This window comes from Leptonychotes weddellii, chromosome 3, assembly GCF_054177405.1.
Source record: "Leptonychotes weddellii isolate Sample4059 chromosome 3, ASM5417740v2, whole genome shotgun sequence".
NCBI classification, from domain to species: domain Eukaryota; kingdom Metazoa; phylum Chordata; class Mammalia; order Carnivora; family Phocidae; genus Leptonychotes; species Leptonychotes weddellii.
The window spans coordinates 91,381,515-91,404,273 of NC_138371.1; positions in this window are offsets into that span (position 1 = coordinate 91,381,515).

Genomic DNA, 22,759 nt, shown 5'->3' on the forward strand with positions numbered 1-22,759 from the left:
ACAGGAGGGGAAGAATGAAGGGGGGGAAATCGGAGGGGTAGACGAACCATGAGAGATGATGGACTCTGAAAAACAAACTGAGGATTCTAGAGGGGAGGGGGGAGGGAGGATGGGTTAGCCCGGTGATGGATATTGAGGAGGGCACATTCTGCATGGAGCACTGGGTGTTATGCACAAACAATGAATCATGGAACACTACATCTAAAACTAATGATGTAATGTATGGGGATTAACATAAGAATAAAAAAATTTAAAAAAAAATAAGTGCTTTTGCTGATGATAGAGACAGTATCCAAGATAGAGGCCACGTGTCCTTGCTCGGCAGCAGCGCCACAGAGGCGGGGTCCTCTCCCTCCACACGATCGCTTCCCTCGGGATGTCTCCCCACCCCTGAGAGGTAGAGAAGGTGAATGGTTCTGCTGTCTTTCTTCACAATAATGACCACGTTGCCATCTGCAGTGATGAGGACCATCATGTTCTGGAATCTTCTTTCAAAAAGATGTAGAATGGCTTCTTGGCAATTTGAATTGTTCGGCCAATCCAAAGGCAGGCAAAGGAGCTAGGAAATAACTTTGGGGTTTATATGACTTCACGAAAGGCAAATCTATTCTGACTGCTGTTTGTAGCTTAAAAGCCATTATTTTTCAAATCCCTGATAAGAAAGCTAAAAGAAAAAAAGAAAGAAAGAAAGCTAAGAGCTATTTTTGGTTGGTCTATAGTCAGGGTACTGTACTAAGTAGCAGCTTTTTTGAATTAGTCTCGCTCCTGAATCCATTTTATGTCCCTAACCTTCCTTTGCCTTTTTTTTCCCCCTTTCTTATTTCTAATATATGTTATTTTGTTGCATTTTAAGCCTCCTTAAATCCTTTCTGGACCAAGAAGCAATATAACAAAGTAAAAACAGATTTCCCCTTCGTTACCAGAATTCTTCCACTTTTATGTTACACACAGGCATGTAAAATGATGGATAGTCAGGAATAAAATATTTAGGCTCAGTGTTCCATCAGTCACTGCAAGGCGTTTATTATGTACTTCTTATGTACAAGGAATTGTAGGGACTACAAATAAGTGTAACAAACAGCAAGAAACTTCCAGAGGAGCCCAGACACAGACGACATTTGCACAGGAAGGAAAAACCATCCAGAATGCAAGGTCACCAATGAAAGCGATGCTTTGATCTCAGGGCTGGGGTCCAGAGAAAGCTGCAGGAAGGGGAGGGATTAAATTGGGCTTTGAGAAATAGAGACAATTCTAATATATGAGGAAAGATACAAGAAAACAGATAATAACTTAGAGCACAGGAAGGAGAGAATTACAATCTCAGGAGAATGGCATATACTTGGGCTTCTCAAATTTGAACATTAGAATCACCCTTCACCCTTGTGAAGGCCCAGACAGCTGAGTCCCACCCCCAGGTTCTGATTCAGCAGGGCTGGACTGGGACCCGAAAAGTTGCATTCTTGACGAATTCCCAGCTGATTCCTTTGCTGCTGGTTAGGGACCCACACTCTGAGAAACACTGATCTAAACAAGAGGGCTCTCCACGCCGCATTTCAGATAAGACTTGTAATGGAGGTTCCTGTTTCAAAGCAGTGGGAGTAAGAGGGAAAGCCTGCTAGGGTCCACTTTGTCGGATGCCCCCTCAATGCCACGAGCACCGCCATGTGTCCCTGTCACCTTCCTGCAGACTCCTCAGAGCCTCTCCCTCCCGTGTACCTCTCACTGTCCTTAACTACAATATTCACAGCTTGCAGGGGTATGAAAGAACCAAAGTATGTTGGCCTTCTCCTTCCTGGTCTTTTGCCACTTGGGAGAGATTTGCCTCCAGCCTGAACCAGACTACGTCCTCAGATGGTTTTCTTTAGCCCTGCACACCTGCTCTTCTCCTGTGCACATCTATATTTTCATCAAATCCTTCCCACGTGCTGGTACACATCCCTCTGACCATAAGCACTGCTCTACCCCCGGGCCTCAAAGCAGCTGGGCCCCAAGAACACAATACTGCAGGGCGTATGACCATGGCCTACAGGGTAAGGCTTCCCGAATCCCACAGGTGCTTTTCCTCCTGACGAGACAGAGGGCCATGCAACTGACTTAAGAGTCAGTCACTCGGCCTTTCACCACATAGCGCTTGGGTGATTTTAGAAGACCACTTGCTAAATGTCCTCAGTTTCCCCATCTTGTAAAGAAGATAAAATGGTACAATCCTCATTGTGACAATTTGAGATAATGGGATCTGATCCAACATGCGCCCAATAAATGGAAGCAAGTTCTGGGATATTCCACTGTTCAAGGTCATATCTTTATTACCTAACAAGTATTTAGTAACTGCCCTCTCTGTGCCCAGTGCTAAATATGTATTTTAGTTGAAAAGATAAGGGGTGCCTGGGTGGCCCCGTCAGTTAAGTGTCTGACTCTTGTTTTTGGCTCAGGTCATGATCTCACGGTCATAGGATTGAGCCCCCCTTGGGGCTCCAGGCTCAGCACGAAGTCTGTTTGTCCCTCTCCCTCTGCTCCTCCCCCCACTCCTGCTCTCTCTTGCTCTCTCAAATAAATAAATAAAAATAAAATCTTTTCCTCTTACACTGTTGGTGGGAATGCAAGCTGGAACAGCCACTCTGGAAAACAGTATGGAAGTTCCTCAAGAAGTTAAAAATAGAGCTACCCTAAGACCCAGCAATTGCACTACTAGATATTTACCCCCAAAGATACAAATGTAGTGATCCAAATGGACACCTGCACCCCAACATTCATAGCAGCAATGTCCACAATAGCCAAACTGTGGAAGGAGCCAAGATGTCCTTCAACAGATGAATGGATAAAGAAGATGCGGTCCATATATACAATGGAACATTACTCAGCCATCAGAAAGGATGAATACCCAACTTTTACCTCAACATGGATGGGACTGGAGGAGATTATGTTAAGTGAAATAAGTCAGGCAGAGAAAGACAATTATCATATGGTTTCACTCACATGTGGAATATAAGGAATAGTGCAATAGGGGAAGGGAGGGAAAACTGAATGGGAAGAAATCAGAGAGGGAGACAAACCATGAGAAACTTGACTCAGGGAAACAAACTGAGGGTTGTGGTTAGGGAGGTGGGGAGGGGGTAACCAGGTGATGGGCATTAAGGAGGGCACATGATGTGATGAGCACGGGGTGTTATATACAACTAATGAATCATTGAACATTATATCAAAACTAATGATGTACTTTATGTTGGCTAATTGAATCCTGAACAACCAGGGGGAAAACTGCAAGCAGTAAGGCCCTGCCAGAGGAACCACCTCGAAGCAAAAGGAAAAGAACACCTTAAATAACTTTCGGTCATAATGACAATTTTGTCAAGGATTGTTATTTTAAATAATAATAGATCTGTGATTGTTTGGGTACCTACCATGTCCCAGGCATATAAGTTTCATACATGAATTCTAAACCTCATGACAGCTGGGCAAGGTCAGTATTATTAAGTCTATTTTAAAGAAGAGGACACTGAGATTCAGAAGGAAAATTCCTGCCAAGGTCACAGAGCAGAGGAATGACAGGTTCATGATTAGGTCTATGTGACTCCAAATCCATGCTGTTTCTACCCCATGCCACCATGACTCTCCAGGGCCCATTAACCAAAAAGATGTGTCAGGGCCCACCAGGGGGCACAAAGGGAAGCCTAGCCCCCACCCCTGATTCAGCCAAGATGGTCCGGATAGTTCTGTAAAAAAGAATCCAGTGAAGATTCCATTGTGGGCTAGAAAGACAGGTTTGTAGCCACCACTCGGCTTCTCATGTCAGTAGTACCAGACCTTAATGAAGATTCTTCCTTGTGTGACCACTTTTCTGTTAGTCCAAAAATGCAGCACAGCAGTCAAGATAGTGACCTCTGAAGTCAGAGCACATGGATTTAAATCTTTACCCTAGAAACTATGTAAGCTTGAACAGTCACTTACCTCCCTGTGCCTCAGTTTCTTCATCTGTTAAGTGGAGAAGAGACTAATAATAGAACTATCTTCATCAATTTGTTGTGAAGATTACTATATGTAAATGCTTAGAACATCCAGCCAACGGTAAGCAGTAGAGAATTGTTAACTATTATAACTATTATCAGTGAATCAGTGCTAATTTGAAAGGCTGCCTCTGATATTCCCTATACCCACCTATTTACCCAGCCCCAGAAATTACGATCCAAAAGGATACAACAAATATATTACCTCATTCTCTAGCAGCCAAGTCTCTTGAAGTCAATTGCTCATTAATCCTCTCACTCATTAATTATATCAGTCAGTCAGTCAGTCAAGATTTATTGAGCACGTCTTATATGCCAGGCAAAGTTCTAAGTACTGAAGATACAGGGATGAATTAAGGGAGACAAAGTTCCTGATCCCATGAAGCTTGTATCTTACTGGGGGAGACAATAAACAAATATAGATTATGTGAGTGATTCGTGTGGGAAGACAAAGCAGGATAAGTAGATAGAGAGTAGAGGGGGTATCACATAGAAAGACCACAGAAGGCCTTTCTGATTAGGTGATATTAGAGCACAGACTTAAATGAAGTTAGAAAGTGAGCCCCCTCCAAGATGTGGGAAGTGTTCTCCAAAGGGAGCAAACCCTCAGTGCAAAAAACATTCAGTGCAGTTTCTTGGAACCCTGTCAGGTTCAGGGAGTAAAGGAGATCAAATGAGGGATGTGGCCAAAGGACAGATATTACAGAGCTTTGTAGAACATAAGGCATGGGATTTCTAAGTGTGCTAGGAAGTTACTAGAGGGTTCTAGACAAGAGAGTGACATGATCAGATTTACCTTTTGAAAGATCTCTCAGGCAGCCATGGAGAGGAGACCGTAAGAAGATGAAAAGTGGAAACAGGGAGATCAGACGGGAGGCCTTTGCAGCAGTCCAGATGAGGTATGACCAAGGTCACAGAGCAGAGGAATGACAGAGGTGTGCCGGGTGGTCAAGATAATGGGAATAAGAGGTCAGTTTCTACACATGTCAAAGAGTAGGAGCCATCAGGACTTGCTGACACATTCAGCTGTGGATGAGTGAGAAACGGATAGTCAGTCACGACCTCAAGGTTTGGAGGACTCTTTAGTGTAGGTCTTCAACCCATGGAACAGAGTGCTCACCTAGGGAATGAAAAGAGACAAAGAAGGTGGTGGACTAAGCCTTAGGACCTTCTCACCTTTAAAGTTCAGGAAGAGGATCCAGGTCCAATACAGGGGAGGAAGAAGCGAGCCAATGGGATAGGCAGGGATCTAGGGAAGGGGGTGACCTACATGCTGTGAGAAAAAGAAGCTTTAGGATAGAAGTTGTGAAGGACTATTTCATATGGTGCTGAGAAACTGGTTAAATAAGATGAGGAAGGAAAATGGAGCACTGGATTTGGGAAAGTTTGAGCATCATGCCCTTGAAGAGAGCAGTTCCCTGCTGCATCAGAGGTGAAAGCTTGCTGTAAGTTAGCAGAAAGGAGGAGCTCAGGAAGTGTTAAGCATACTTTGAGAAGTGGTGTTGCAAGGCAAAATAGAGTGAGAGCCGGAAGAGACGAGAGATATGGGAGTTGTTATTTAAGATGGGAGATAGGATGGCAGGTTGTAGGCTCTTGGGTATGATCCAGGAGAAGGGAAAAAAGAGTGTTAAAGAGAGGAGATTAGTGCTGAAGCAATGCCCTTGAGTAGGGGAGAATGGATGGAGCTGGAGAACAAGGACAGAGGCCAGGTTCATCTGTACATGAGGCAGCAGAAGGCAGGAGACCAGCACAATGGGCAGCAAATGTGGGTCAGAGGACCTTCCTAACAGAAATCTCTTCTGATAAGGAAATCAAAACCCCCAGACACTGAGAGATTTTGTAATGAAATCTCTAAGTTAATGGCAGAGCTAGTTATTGGCAAAACCACCCTCAATCCCCCATGAAATTACACTACTGAGTATCAACCCACTAGAAGATATGTATTCCTGTTTCTGAACCCCACTGGATTCTTCCTTAGAGTTTCATGGGTGTTGTTTGGGGGTTTTGTGGTGGTTGTTTTTTTTTCCTTTAGTGATCTGAATTTCCCTTGAAATCTTTGGTCATCTGCCAAGCACTAATGTAATGAGAAGTTTGGAATTGTGCCCTGAATGTCCACTTACAGAGATTTTAACCCCCACCCCCCTCCATTGACCATGCAAAAGGAAAAAGTATATAAATAAAAAAAAATTTTTTTAAACCAGTATCCATTGGATCCACCTACATTTTTTCACAATGAGGTCAAATGAGCCCTGACTTCAGACTACAGTGCCCAGCAGAGTGCCCTGCCCACAATGAATGTTTGTTGAAATCTATTGAATAAATCAGTGAACCATTTATACTACAAGTTGTTAGAATTTCTGAAGCTGAGCTAATTCTTTCTCAATACTGATTCTAATGTTTCAACTGTGAAATCAACTTACCTAAGGGTGGGTTCTTTTCACATTTGTTTGTAGACTGAAAATTGAACAATCACTTGTGAATGCATGGGCAGATAATTTCAAATCACTTAGGCCCAATGATTGGTGCCCGGCCTTAGGAATAAGGGTTAACTGCTATTTTATCATCAGAAAATAACCAATTTAACCCCAGGATAATTAAACCAGAATATCATAAAGACCAAGGGTCAGAGGTCTATGACATGCAAGTTTCACATGGCACCCAAGGGTCTCCTGCTCATCACAGAAGAGACCAGCCAGAAGGAGTAGTCACCTGGTCACCTTCGGATCTCTGTCCTGCTAACAAGTCCTGAGCCATTCTTAACTTCAGAAGGCTACCCACCAATCTTTGCTACTGTTGTAATTGATTATCAAGCCATGAACTTGTCAGCCTTCCCCGATGTAGGCCCTTCATTTCTCAGGAGTTAGGGAGTATGTCACCTTCATTCCTTGCATGCAGCATGGGGTGATGTCCAGGGCAAAGGAGAGGCTCTCTTCTGCTTTTTTTCCTACTCTAGCTTTATTGAGATATAATTGACAACATTGTGTAAGTTTAAGGTGTACGATGTGATGATTTGATACATTACAAAATGATTACCCGAATAAGGTTAATTAACATGTCCATCTCACATGGTTACCATTTTTGTATGTGTGATGAGAATTCTTAAGACCTATCCTCTTCACAATTTGCAAGTATACAATACAGTATTGTTAACTGTAGCCATTACGCTATCTATGTATTACATCTCCAGAACTTATTAATCTTATAACTAGAAGTTTGTTCTCTTTAACCAACTTCACCCAACTCTCCCCACCCACTCCTGGCAACCACCAATTTACCGTTTCTATGAGTTCAGTTTTTTTAGATTCTACATATAAGTGAGATCATACAGTATTTCTCTTTCTCTGTTTGACTTATTTCACTTAGCATAATACCCTTAAGGTCTATCCATGTTGTTGTAAGTGGCAGAATTTCCTTTTGTATGACTGAATAATCTTTTATTACATACATCACATTTTTTTTATTCTTTCATCTATTGACAGACACGTTGTTTCCATGCCTTGGCTACTGGTAAAAAAAAAAAAAAAATGCTGTAACAAACATGGAGTCAGATATCTCTTGAAGATAATGAATTCATTTCCTTTGGTCATATACCCAGAAGTGGGATTGCTGGATCATATGGTAGTTCTATTTTTAATGTTTTGAAGAACTTCCATAGTGTTTTCCACAGTAAGTGAACCAATTTAGAATTACACCAATAGTGTGCAACCGTTTCCTTTTCTCCACATCCTTGCCAACCCTTACCTCTTGCCTTTTTGATGAATATCCATTCCAACAGGTGTGAGGTAATGTCTCATTGTGGATTTGATTTGCCTTTCCCTGATGTTTAGCATTGTTGAGCATCTTTTCATGTGCCTATTGGCCATTTGCTTGTCTTCTTTGGGAGAAAAAAGTCTACTGGTACTTTGCCCATTTTTAATCAGATTATTATTTCCCCCCATTGATATGTAGGAGTTCCTTGCATATTTCGGATTTGTAAGATATGTGATTTGTAAGATATGTGATTTACAATATTTTCTCCCATTCCAGAAGTTGCCTTTTCATTGTGTTGATCTCTTCTTTTGCTAGGTAGGAGCTTTTTAGTTTGTTGTAATTCCACTTACTTATTTCTGCATTTGTTCCTTGTGCTTTTGGTATCATATCCAAAAAAATCATTGCCAAGACCCATGTCAAGAAACTTTTTCTTTATGTTTTCTTCTAGGAGTTTTATGGTTTCAAGTCTTATATTTACATCTTTATTCCATTTGAGTTGATTTTTGTGGACATTGTAAGATAGTAATCCAGTTTTATTCTTTTGCATATAAATATCCAGTTTTTCCAACACCATTTATTGAAGACACTATCTTTTCTCCATTGAATATTCTTGGTTCCCTTGACGAATATTAGTTGACAGTATACGCATTGGGTTTCTGTGCTCTCAATTATCTTCCATTGATCTATGTGTCTCTTTTTAGGCAGTACCATATGTTTTGATTAGTATATTTTGTAATACAGTGTGAAATCAAGGAGTGTGATGCCTCCACCTTTCTTCTACTTTCTCAGAGTTTCTATTAAGAATCTTTTGTAGGGGCGCCTGGGTGGTTCAGTCAGTTAAGCGTCTGCCTTCGGCTCACATCATGATCCCAAGGTCCTAAAATTGAGCCCCGCATCGGGCTCCTTGCTCGGCAGGGAGTCTGCTTCTCCCTCTCCCTCTCCCTGCCGCTCCCCCTGCTTGTGCTCTCTCTCTCTCACTTCTCTCTCTCTGTGTCAAATAAATAAATAAAATCTTAAAAAAAAAAAAGAATCTTTTGTGGTTCCATGTGAACTTTAGTTTTCTTTTTTCCTATTCCTATAAAAAAAATACCATGTAATTTTGATAGGGATTACATTATATCTATAGATGACTTTTGGGAGTATGAACATTTTTAATGATATTAATTCTTCAGATCCATGAACATGAGATATCTTTCTATTATTTATGTCTTCTTCAATTTCTTTCATCAATGTCTTATAGTTTTTAGTGTACAGATATTCCATATCCTTGGTTAAATTTATTCCCAAGTATTTTATTGTTTTTAATGTTATTGTAAATGAGATTTTTTTTCAGATAGTTCATTGTGGGTATAAAAATGCAACTGATATTTATATATTGATTTTGTAGCCCGCAACTTTAAGGAATTTGCTTAGTAGCTCTAGCAGTATTTAGTGGAGTTTTGGGGGACATTCTATATATGAAAAATAATATCATTAGCAAACAGAGAGGTATGTACTTCTTCTTTTCCAATTTGGATGCCTTTTATTTCTTTTTCTTGACTAAATGCTCTGGCAAAGACATCCAGTACTCTGTTGAATAGGCGTGGTGAGAGTAGGCACCTTCTCTTGATCCTGATTTTAGAGGAAGAGGCTTTAATCTTTCACCATTGTGTATGATGTTAGTGGTGGAATTGTTATATATGGCCTTTATTATTTTGGGGTACATTCCTTCTATACCCAATTTTTTGATAGTTTTTATCGAAAAAAAAAAGGATGTTGAAATTTGTCAAATGTATTTTCTGCTTCTATTGGGATGGTCATATAGCTTTATATTTCATTCTATTAATGTGATGTAGCACATTTATTGATCTACATATGTTGAGCCATCTTTGTATATAGAGGATGAATCCCTCCTGATCATGGTGTATGATCCTTTTAACATGCTGTTGAATTTGGCTTGCTAGTATTTTGTTGAGAATGTTTGCATCTATGTCATCAATGATATTGGCCTATAATTTTCTATTCTTGTAATGTCCATATCTGGTTTTTATATCAGAGTAATTCTGGCCATGTAAAATGAGTTTGGGAATGTTCCTTCCTCTTCAATATTTTGGAAGACTTTGAAAAGAAATTGACTTTCATTCTTCTTTAACTATTTGTTAGAATTCATCAGTGAAACTATCTGGTTCTGGGGTTTTCTTCGTTGGGAGGTTTTTTATTATTAATTCAATCTTTTTATTCCTTATCAGTCTATTCAGATTTTCTATTTCTTTATGATTCAGTCTTTTTTAAGATTTATTGATTTATTTTAGAGAACGAGTAGAGGAGAGGGGCAGAGGGAGAGGGAGAGAGTCCCAAGCATACCCTGCACTAAGCACTGGGGCCAACGCAGGGCTCAATCTCACAACCCTGAGATCATGACCTGAGCTGAAACCAAGAGTCAGTCGCTTCACCCACTGAGCCACCCAGACACCCCAATGATTCAGTCTTGACAGGTTGTATGTTTCTAGGAATTTGTCTATTACTTATACGTTGTCCAATCTGTTGGTTTAAAATTGTTGTCTCTTTGTATTTCTGTGGCATTGGTTATAATGCTTCCTCTTTTACTTACAATTTAATTTATTTGAGTCCTCTCTCTTTTTTCTTGATTAGTCCAGCTAAAGTTTTGTTGATTTTGTTTATCTTTTCAAAACCAACTTTTAGTTTTGTTAATCTTTTTTATTGTTTTCATATTCTTTATTTTATTTATTCCTGTTCTAATCTTTATTATTTCCTTCTTTCTACTAACTTTGGGTTTAATTTGTTCTTGTTTTTCTAATTCCTTGAGCTGTAATGTTAGGTTGTTTTTTTGAAATCTTTTTTTTTTTTTCCCGATGTATGTGTTTATAGCTATAAACTCCCTTCTTAGAACTGCTTTTGCTGTATCTCATAAGTTGTGCTTCTATTTTCACTTGTCTTGAGGTATTTTTTAAAAGATTTTATTTATTTATTTGAGAGAGAGAGAGCACAAGAGGAGGGAAGGGGCAGAGGGAGAAGGAGAAGGCGACTTCCCACTGAGCAGGGAGCCTGATGTGGGGCTCAATTCCAGGACCTTGCGATCATGACCTGAGTTGAAGGCAGATGCTTAACTGACTCAGACACCAGATGCCCTATCAAGGTATTTTTTAATATCTCTTTTGATTTCTTTTTTGATACATTGGTTGTTCAAGAGTGTGTCAATTTCCATGTATTTGTGAATTTTCCAGCACTCCTCCTGTTATTGATTTCTAGTTTCATACCATTGTAATAGGTAAAGGTAATTAATATAATTTCAATCCCCCTAAATTTTTTAAGACTTGTTTTGTCAAGTGCTCAGCAGGGAGCCTGCTTCTCCCTCTCCCTCTGCTTGCTGCTCTGCAGGTGTGGACTTACTGTTGCCATTTTGTTAACTATTTTCTGACTGTTTTGTAGATCCTTTGTTCCTTACTTCTTGCTTTCTTCTTTTGTGATTTGATGACTATTTTGTGGTGGTATGCTTCGATCTCATTTATCATGTTTTATGTAACATCTACAGGTTTTTTCTTTGTGGTTACCATGAGGCTTACATAAAATATTTTAGAGTTATAACATTTTATTTTAAACTGATATGAACTTAACTTGATAGCATACAAAAACTTTATGCTTTTAAACACCACACACACACCTCACATTTAGGGTTATTAATGTTACATTTACATCTTTTTTATATTGTGTATCCAATAACAAATTACAATAATTTTGGTAATTTTAAGACAATTTTTAAACTTTTAAATTTGAGTTGTAAGTGCTTTATGCACCACCATTACAATAATAAAGAATCTGACTTTTACTATTTATCTGTACTGGTGAGTTTTAAACATTCGTATGGCTTTTGTAATGTTAATTAGCATCCTTTTATTTCAGCTTGAAGAATGCCTTTTAGCATTTCTTGTAAAATTGGTCTAGCGGTGATGAACTCCCTTAGCTTTTGTTTATTTTGTTGCTCTCTCTCTTTCATTTCAGAAAAACAGCTTTGCTGGGTATAATTTTCTTGGTTGCCAGGGTTTTTCTCCCCTTTAAGTATTTTTATCATCCTACTCTCTGCTGGCCTGAAAGTTTCTCCTAGAAATTCACTTATAGTTTTATGGGGACTCCCTTGCTTGTGACAAGTGGCCTTTCCCTTGATGCTTTCAAAATTCTCTTTGTCTTTGACTTTTAAGAATTTAATTATAATGTTTCTCAGTTCAACCTACTTAGGGTCTTTGGCCTCATGAATTTGGATGGCCATTTCTCTCCCTAAGTTTGGGAAGTTTTCAGCCAGTATTATTTTAAATAGGCTTTCTATCCCTTTCTCTTTCTTTTCTATTTCACAATTCCCATAATGCATATATTGTCTCTTCTGATTCTACCCCATAAGTCCTGTAGGCTTTCTTCCATCTTTTTCATTCCTTTTTCTTTTTGCTCCTTTGACCAGATAATTTCAAATGACCTATCATTGAGTTCACTCATTCTTTCTTCTGGTTGGTTGAATCTACTGTTGAAGCTCCCAGTTGAATTCTTCAGTTTAGTCATTATATTCCTTAGCTCCTAGATTTTTGTTTGGTTGGTTGGTTGGCTTTTTTGATGGTTTCTATTTCTTTGTTAAAATAAATTTCTCATTTTGTTCATGCATTTTTTTCCCCAAATTCATTTAGTTATCTGCATGTTCTTTTAGTTCACTGAAATTCTTTAAAAGGATTATTCTGAATTTTTTGTCAGACAGTTCATATATCTCCATTTATTTAGGGTTAGTTATTAGAGCTTTATTAGCTTCTTTTGGTGGTGTCATGTTTGCCTGATTCTTTGTGAACCTTGATTCCTTGCACTGGTATCTCTGCATATGAGTAAGCACTCTCCTCCCAGATTTCACAGGTTCACATAAACAGGGAAGGACCTTCATCACTCAGATCATCTTAGGGTGCTGGATGGGTTATCTGGTAATGTCTGTGGACAGATGGGACTCTCTATAGGGGTCCCAGTTGGGCAAGGCCATTGCCCATGCTTTCAGGTGGGGTGGTACTGCTGGCTAGGCTCCGTGGTTGGGTAGGCCTGCTGGTTGGCCTCTGCAGTCAGGTGGGGTCACTATCTGGGCTCTGCAAGCACCTCTGGTCAGGGAAGGTCACAGGCTATGTTTCTTGGCAGAGCAATGCCTCTGGTTCGACGCCACAATTGAGCAGAACTGTGGGCTGTGCCACATAAACACTCCTTGTTAGGTGGAGTCTCAGGCTGTGCTTCCTAACCAGATGGTGTCTCTGACTGGATTTTGTATTCAGACAGGGCTGCAGGTAGGGTCTTACGGTCAGGTAGAGTCACAGACTGGGCTTTGCAATCAGGTAGGCCACTGGCTGAACTCCACTGTGGGGCAAGGTCAGACCCAGGCTCTCTGGTTGGGTGGGACCTCCAGCTGTTTCCTAAAGTTGAGTGGGTCTGAAGACTATGCCCTGTGGTTGGGTAGGGTCACTCTCCAGGATCTCTGGTCAGGTGAAGCCACAGCTATGTTTTGCAACTGGGCATGCTCACTGGGTGGTCTCACTGCCTGGGTGAGGTCAGTGTTCAGCAGTCAGGCAAGACCATAAGCTGGGCTCCAGAGCTGCTCAGGATCACTGCTTAGGCTCCCTGGTTGTGTAGGACCACAGGCTTTGCTCAACAGTTGAGCAGGGATGCAAGTTTGACTCCCTGCATGAATGGGTCTGTCAGTTAGGCTCCCTGGCTGTCCAGGCTCTGTGGCTAAGCTTCCTAGTCAGACAGGACTGGTGGCCATGCTCAGCTGTTATGCAGGACTGTAAATTTGCTTCCTTTCCCAGGAAGGGCTGTCGAACTGGCTCCACAACTTGTCCCCGTTGGCTAGGGACTCAAATCAGGCAGAACTGATGACCAAACTCCCTGGATAGATGGAGCTCCCAGCTTGGCAAAGTGGCTGGCTAGGATCTCTCCTCAGATGCCACTGCAAGCAGAAAGGCAGTCTGCCTAGATCTGAGCACTGGTTGTTGTCCTATCTGATCCCCAGTGGTCAAGCCCTGCAGATTCCCTCAGTGATCCCCAAGAGGTAAGACCCGGGGGGACCCTCTGAAAAGCATCTCATAACATTGAGGGACCTGGATTCCACCTTGGGCTCTCTTTTCCTACTGGAGAAGCCATAGGCCCATGGGGGCCCCCTGTGGTACAGTGATGGCCTGGGGAAGGGGAAATGTGATCAAAGTGAAATCACTCCTTTTACCTTTCTAATGCAGTCTGTCTTAGTCTCTGTGATCCAGGTGGGTGCTTCAGCCCCAGCCCAGGTTCTAGAGTTTTCACCCTAGTGTCTTATCCTGATGTATGGTTGCTAGTTGGTCTTCTTGTGAGGGGGACTGAAGTTGAGAACAACTTGTGTTGGCATCTTCTCGTTTGCTCTTGAAAAAGGACAGAAATAAAGGGGCGCCTGGGTGGCTCAGTTGCTAGGCGTCTGCCTTCGGCCCTGGTCGTGATCCCAGGGTCCTGGGATCGAGCCCCGCATCGGGCTCCCTGCTCCGCGGGAGGCCTGCTTCTCCCTCTCCCGCTCCCCCCGCTTGTGTTCCCTCTCTCGCTGTGTCTCTCTCTGTCAAATAAATAAAATCTTTAAAAAAAAAAAAAAAGAAAAGGGACAGAAATAAAGAATCAAATCACATCAGATTTAAGTGAAAATATCAATGATAATATTGCAGTTGTCAAGGGCAATATTCACAAATAAGGGAAAACTAGAAGAGTAATCTTAAAGTCTTGCCTCTAAAAAAGAAGATAGTGTAATAGGACAAGTAATAAGAGTAACCAGTGGGATGTTATAAGAAGAGCATAATATTTGACTCTGAATAGCATGCATTGTCCACATTAGACAACACATGGCTTTGGAGCTACAAGATTTCTAGTCATAGACCACCTCTCCCGGCTGTGTGACCTTGAATCAGTCATGTAATCTCTCTGAGCCTCAGATTCCTTGACTATAAATATAAAAGAGTGCCTGCCTTCTGTATTAGCTGAGAAGATTAAATGACATAAGATGTGCAGGGGGATGAGCTTGGCTCTTGTCCCCCATTCTGGCGTTCACCAATCTTAAGCTCCTTCCTCCATACCGAAACATCTGCTTATCTATAACAAGCTCTCAGAAAATTGCCAGAAACATTTAAATCACCTATTGTGCTCACATATATGGCCAGCCCTGTAAGTGGGGAATTTATTGGTAAATGGATTTTCCCAGCACTTCTTTCTCATCCCTTCACCTCTTGATCTGACATTTCAGGTTCACAGGGAACACTAATGCAACAGCGGATTGTCACATACATAAAAGTTAGTGAATATCATTTCTGATGTATAACTGTTCAAAAAAAAAAAAAGAATATTTTAAACACATTTGAGTTTTCCCCTGACTAAAGCATTGAGTAAAATCAGTGTGGCTGATATTGGAGTGTTGATTGCCCTGGGAGTATGTGCTAATTTAAAATGGAGGGAAGCAGAGAGGGACAAGTGATGTGCAACATTCAAACATTTGGATCTGGTAAAATATTTCAAATCTGACTGTTTGAATTGTAAACCCTGAGGGCAAGAATGATGTCTTTTTGAATCTGTACAGCCCCAAGGATACCGTTCTTGCTCTGTAAACATGAAATAAAATAGTAATATTCATAGTTTGCCATGTACATTTCTTCAAACCTCTTGAGTCAGATACATCCAGTTGGGACTATTCCTAGTAGCTACTTAGAAAATAATTTCTAAGAAGATCACAGAAAGTTCTTTCGTTTTTTTCCAGAGTTTGTTGTTTCAGTCATCCTCCAAGAATAAAGAAATCGTTCATCCAGGGAGCCTTCCTGAATTGATCAAAGGAGCTATCAGTTGCCCATCCCCATATTCTCTGGCCATGAATCTCTCTCAGCTGCTTTCCCAGAAACCCATCCAAATGAAAGGTTTAGACTTGTCCCTAGTCCCCATAAAATAAAAATTACTAAAAGTAGCTTATCTTTTTATATAGTACAATTCAGCTAATATGCAATACCCCATTACGAGATAATGTGTCACCTTAACCAAACTACCCAAGTTCAAATCCCACTTATTTCAACTGTTACTTGTATGACCTTGGACAAGTCTTCTAATCCTTTGTGTCTCATTTCTTTATGTATAAAATTGGGATGATAATATTACCTACATCACAGGGTAGTTAGTTACTATATGTAAAGCATCTAGAACAGCGCTGGCACATAGTAAGGACTATATAAGTAATAGGCACTTTTATATAAGCCACAAAAGGCTGGCTAATGTTCAATGTAAAACACCTAATACCCATCTGTAACAGAAATCATTTCGTTAACCACATCGGTCACAAAACACCCAGCAACACAGTCCTTCCATTTGACCTCCTCATCTGCCAAGACCAATAAGTAGTCAAGACTACTATCTAAAAAAACCTAATGACAAGTGACAATTGTCAAGGGGTACTAGATCACCCCTTAACAATTTCCTGAGGTTTAGTCCTGCCAGGAGATCTCCCCAAGTTTTCAAATCACTTGATAAACAAAAATAGTAAGACAAGAACTCCTATAAAGTCGGAAGCTGGAATCCCAAAAAGTTGAAATTTATCCCAGTTCTAACCTGGGAACTCCCTTCAGAAAATCAGGAATATCAGTTAAACACTGTTTTGATTCCCAACTGTTCATTCAGAAACCAGCCTTATTCTGTTTGAAGGAGTTGAACGCAAGCAGCTGTCTGTTGGGAAAAAATAAAGTCAAAGGAATATCTGTGAGGGGCACCTGGGTGGCTCAATTGGTTAAGCGTCTCCCTTCGGCTCAGGTCATGTTCCAGGGTCCTGGGATCGAGTCCTGTGTTGGGAGCCCTGCTCAGTGGGGAGTCGGCTTCTCCCTCTCCCTCTATCCCTCCCCCGGCTCATGCTCTCTCTCTCTCTCTTTCAAATAAATAAATAAAATCTTTAAAAGAAAATGCATATCTGTGGTACTAACCTCTGAGGTCAGTTCTTTCGGTGAAACACAGAACGTCCCATAGAAGGGGCACCATAGAAGCACTGCCTATCCCACCTCACTCTCATCCTTGTACTTCAGCCACACCTAATTACTCACTGTCCCCCAATATACCTGGCATTTTTGTGTCTGTGGCCCTCGTAAGAAATGCTGCATCTGCCTCGAACAGTCCTATCTCTCCCCACCACCCTTTCCCCACAGTAAACTCTATTCAGCTTGACTCAACAAAATTCTCCTTGAAATATTTCCCAATTCCGGGGCACCTGGGTGGCTCAATCGGTTAAGCGGCTGCCTTCGGCTCAGGTCATGATCCCAGTGTCCTGGGATCGAGCCCCGCATCAGGCTCTCTGCTCAGCGGGGAGCCTGCTTCTCCCTCTCCCTCTGCCTTCCTCTCTGCCTACTTGTTCTCTCTCTCTCTGTCAAATAAATAAATAAAATCTTTAAAAAAAAAAAAAAGAACTCATGTGAAATGTTTCCCAATTCCCAAGCAAATCTGGCAGTTCTCCTCTTTAGATTCCACATGAACTAATTTACCTTTAGCTTCTTTACTGTTCACTGCACTTGTCTCTCCTTGCTATTGAATGCTAAGCTTCTGAAAGGTAAGGATTGTTCCTGGTGTTCCTTTATATCACTAACCTCTAGAAAAATGAAATGTATATAATAGGAGAGCAAGAACCACTCAATAATTTAATTAACTCAAATATGGGTTGGGAGGGGAAGCTTGAAAAATAGAGAACTTAAGAAGCACACATATATGCACAATGCTAGATCACCCCTTAACAATTTCTTGAGGTTTAGTCCTGCCAGGAGATCTCCCCAAATTCTCAAATCACTTGATAAACAAAAACAGTAAGAGGAGAACTCCTATAAAGTCAGAAGCTAGAATCCCAAAAGGTTGACATTTGTCCCAGTTCTAACTTGGGAACTCCCTTCAGAAAATCAGGGATTCAGTTAAACACTGTTTTGATTCCCAATGAAGAAAACATACCATCTGGAAGTGAACCCCGCATGCAGAAGGTCTGACATGAGCACAGCTTTCTACTGATGTGTGTTGACAGTGGGAAGGAGAATAAAGGAAGTGTGAAAACATTAATTTTTGCAAACTACTAACCCAGGAACATAGAGGCAAAATTTAAGAAATGATTTCTATACTTTATTCCACCCTGTACCTATACGTCCTTGTCCAAAGTGATTTCTTTGCTCCAAAAGAATAGAACATTCCATTTGTTCAATTAGTTGCTTTAATTGTGCCAGGAAATCAGACTTAAGTACTCTGCTCATATCAGGAAAAAAAGAAAAATATATATATATGTATATATATACACATATATGTATATATTACAAGAGTTAGACAAAAAGCACTATATAAAATGCATCCCAGAAGCCTTTTCTCAGATCTGTGCAGAGCTTATTTCAGTAATGTATCTCAACAGTGACACCTATAGATATGTTAAGAAATGTGTTTGTCATTTCACTGGTAGAGAACCCAGCTAAGCTCTTTTTCAATTCCAAAGAAAACATTCCTATTGTACTTTGACTCTTTAAGTCATGTACTTATTATTAATTTGCCCTTATTTAATCTAGCTGAGGTTTTTGTTTGTTTCTTTGTTTTCTGAAGCTAAAGTTTAAAATATCCCAGAAAGTCAAAGGCACATAATGCATTCACATTTGATTCAAACTCATTTTCATAAATAAAACAAATAGCAGGAAATGAATCACTGTTTGTCCATTTGAACATAGGAAGGATAGAGTGTCTGGCCGAAGTTAATCCGCCTTAAGATAAACACAGTAAAGAAAATTGAGGATGAAATAAATTCATCAATCTAGTGACAATTGCAAGGTGCTGGGGAAAACAGAAGATGCTTGACATACATCCTCTCCAAAGTCAGAATCTTTAATGAGGATAAGCAAGGTGAAGATTGCATTCCCAACTGCTTACGCTCTGCCACTCAAATCATAAGGACCTATTCAACTGAATCACAGCACAGAAAATTGATTAATTTTGTATTAGCCCTTCTTCTCAGGTGGTCCAAAAACAAAATCTGGGAATCTTAAGTTCTCTGAATAAATCTGATTATGTTTATCCTTTCTGTTCAGAGCTCTTTTGTGACTAAGTAAATAGGCATTCACTTCCCACATCACACCCGTGACACACCCAACCCCACAGTGCAAACAGGACGGGAGTTATGCCCATACAAAGTGTCTAAACGACTGTACAATTAGCTGAAAATGCAAGTTCAAACAGCAGTTTCTACTGAATTGAATTTCTCATCTTAGTAACAACAACAGCAAAAAAGCTACAAGGTACTAATAAAGAAGTATGCTGAGCAGTGAAACGTGTATCCTAATAAGACCTCCTTTAAAAAGTAAATACAAAAGCCAGTCTACATTGAAAGTGATCAAAATCAAAGCTGAAAAAGAAAACTACTACTACCAGGTGCAACCCCCAGGTGAAAAAAAAAAAAAAAGAAAAGGAGGAATTCATTTCCCAGGATTAACCACCTAAATTCATGCATGAGCATGCAAAAACATTAAAATCTAAAAAGGCTGGAACAAACACAGTGAAAACTAATCAATGCAGTTCCTGGCAGGCAAAGAAACATTAACAATAATATAACAATAATAGCATGGGGTAGTGGAGAGAGAAATTAACTAGAAATCTGAAGACTTGGGTTCTGGTTCATTTCCATCTGTGGTGGATGACCTTGGAGAAAATGAGTGTCTTTGAATAAAGTTCTAAATTTTTATTTCCTTACCTGTAACAGTTTAGAGCTGACCTCAATTTAACTCTGCAGGGATCCACAGCCTTTTGAAGTCGTGATCTTCATCGTCACCCCGTCCATCATATGCGCTATCACGACCACCATTAGAGAAAGATGGTGCCAGTCTGCTTCCAAAACTACAGTAACTCTTACTTTTTTTTTCAAAGATTTTTTTTATTTATTCATAAGAGACAGAGAGAGAGAGAGGCAGAGGGAGAAGCAGGCTCCCCGCTGAGCAGGGAGTCCGATGTGGGACTCGATCCCAGGACCCTGGGATCATGACCTGAGCCGAAGGCAGACGCTTAACCATCTGAGCCACCCAGGCACCCTACAGTAATTCTTACTTAATTGAACACAAGTGTCAAAGATTGAAGACCTAATTTCATCTTTCAAAAGTAGTCTATGAGAAAATTAACAATACCAAAATTCGGGGTGACGAGCTAGAGTTCTTCTAAGAGCAGACACATTGACTTGTCCGGTTGACCTCTGTACCCAATCAATCCATATTAAGTAAGACTTATTTTTTTTTTCTGACTACCAAAGTAGTAAGACATGTTTATTTTTAGTAAATTTGGAAACTTTCAAAAAAAAAAAGAAGAAGAAAATTCATCCCCATTCCCACTGATACCACTAACCCCCTGCCAAAAAAAGTGCTATTAGTAAATTGGTGTTTTTACTAATAGATTTTTTTTTATTTTTGTGAAGTCTGTTTTCTTTCCATAAGAATAATATATATATTTTTTAAAGATTTATTTATTCATTTATTTGAGAGAGAGCACATAGAGGGAGAGGGAGCAGCAGACCCCCAGCTGAGTAGGGAGCCCGATGCGGGACTTGATCCCAGGACCCTGGGATCATGATCTGAGCCAAAGGCAGATGCTTAACCAACTAAGCCACCCAGGTGCCCCAAGAATTATATATATTTTTAAAGAGCTAATTTTTTGATTAACTCATCCTGTCTATTGTTATTTTATGTTTCACTAAATTGTGTTCATGCGGCTATACAAAAGAAGTGGCCTGAAGTGTTTCAGTGAAACCCTTAACATGCAGATTATATTCATTTCAAAATAAAAACAAGTAAAAAAGCAAAGGATTCCAAATGGTTGAATCGGATTCCATTCTCCACTCAGTGACAACAAAAGCTACATGGTATTAGTAAAGAGATATGCTGAAAAGTGAAATGTGTGCCTCATCAGACCTAGGATGAGGCTCGGCCAGTGCCCTTCTCGTGAAGATCCTCAAAACAAAGGTCATTAGGGACCCTAAATGTTCAAGATTGCTCTTTATTACTTTTACTTTTTGATAAAAGATACCATCTCCCATCATTAGATAAAATCATAGAAAATTTGAGCATCAGGTCCCCCACAGGATGTGAGAAGGAACCAGAACAGCAGGACGTGCTTTTGTAGCCATTTGGAAACCCCCAAACTTAAGCTCTAGTAAAGCCTATGGCAGATTGACCCCTCAGGGTTGTCATGACCCAGGACACCTCTGTGAAGCCTTCTCTGCCTGTCTGGTAAAGGTACCCCTTTCCAATATCCCCTCTGCCCCCGTGCTTGCTTCCACAGAAGCGCCTAATGAACCAAATTATATCTATTTGTTTACTCGTCCCCAGAGCTTGACTATGAACCCCTTAAGCAGCAGGGTCCATATCCATCTTCTTTGTATCACTAATAAACACCTAGCACTGAAGCAAAGTTGGTAATTAAATTAATGAACAAATGAAATTTGGCCATTTCACGGCCACATCACGACCATTCAAAAAACCTCAGTTCCACACCCCAGAAAATCATTGGAAAGCACTGCGGGTCTTCAAAGAAGCCCCTTGAAGAGATGAAGAGGGTAATTGCATTGCTGATCTCATTGGCCTGACCCCCATCCCCTGCCAAAGGCCCCACTATCACAATATCCTCTCTCCGTTCCCTTTCCTTTCCTCTCTCAGGCTTCACCTTTGCTCTCTCAAAACTCCAACCACTGGCTGGCCCTGTGTGGGCATCACAGGAGTTGCCAACATCCCCTCCTGATGAAAATCAACTTAACTTTACTCAGCACCAACCAAAGTTAACTGACACTTAGGTCAGCACAACAAAAAATGCAGGCTTAGTAGCCTCCTGAGAGCAAAGGATCCCTCCCCCTCAGAAGCAGGCTTGAGGGAAGGCTATAAATACTTAAGGATTAATATTATTACCCTTGTCACAGAAACAAAATGAATTAATGATTTCCTGGACCGTCTCTGGGGATGACCTCAGTGCCTCCATCCCCTGATCCTTTTATCTTATTACATTTCCTCCCTGAAGTCTTCCCTCCTTAGAGCCAGAACTGTCATCTGTAAGTAATGGGCCATGTACACAGATCCTATTCCTTCAATGAACAGAGTTGGGGGACTGTTTCCGCCCCCACTCCCCTGTCTCCATGGGGTGCTCAATGGCTGTGTGTCATCCTTGAACAATTTTCGTCAACTTGCTCAGAACTTGCCTGAGGAGAAGGGGGGCTGGAGCGGAACCGTCTCTTTAATGGGATTTTAATGTGATCTTCAGCAAACTAATCTTATTTAGATATCATAGGCAGCCATGTAATCTTATCTGGGCACTCTGATTTCCTACAGAAAAAGGAAAGCTTTGTAATTCATTCTCAGCAACAGGAACACTTTAATAAAATCTGCTTCCGGAGGTTAAATGAGCAGATGAACAGCGGCAGCCCCAACACCCTATATCCATCTCACTGATTGGGACAGCTGACAACAAAATGACCAGTACGAAGATTGTTTAAGTAAAACCGATGCTAAGAGCTAATGCCACTGTCATACGCCTCATCTTCTGGTGCCGGTGTTTCAGAGTCACGTGCCTAACTGTTGAGGGACTGAGCTGGGATCTGAGAGGACTGCGTCCCTGGCATGGTTCTACCACCTGCACACCAGCTGTACCCTTGACTCTAAACCTTGGCTTCTTTGCTGAAACTGATGACGCAGTGGCTTGGATTGCGACATGCGGGCACCCACGGTAGGCTTATAAATAGTTGCTCCTCGATGTTTTTTAAATGTTCCTCTGAGGCCTGGTTGGAGGAGTGGCCGGAGACCGCCACGAGGCAGAAGCACAGAGGAGGACTGGGGCCGCTGTGCTCACTCTGACCACGACCTCCAGCAATTCAGCTCCGGCCCCAAGCACGTGTAACCCACTCGTCCCGGAAGGAGTTCCAGGAAATACAATCTTCTCCATCTCACCCAGCGGTGTTGTTACAAATTGGCTCCCTG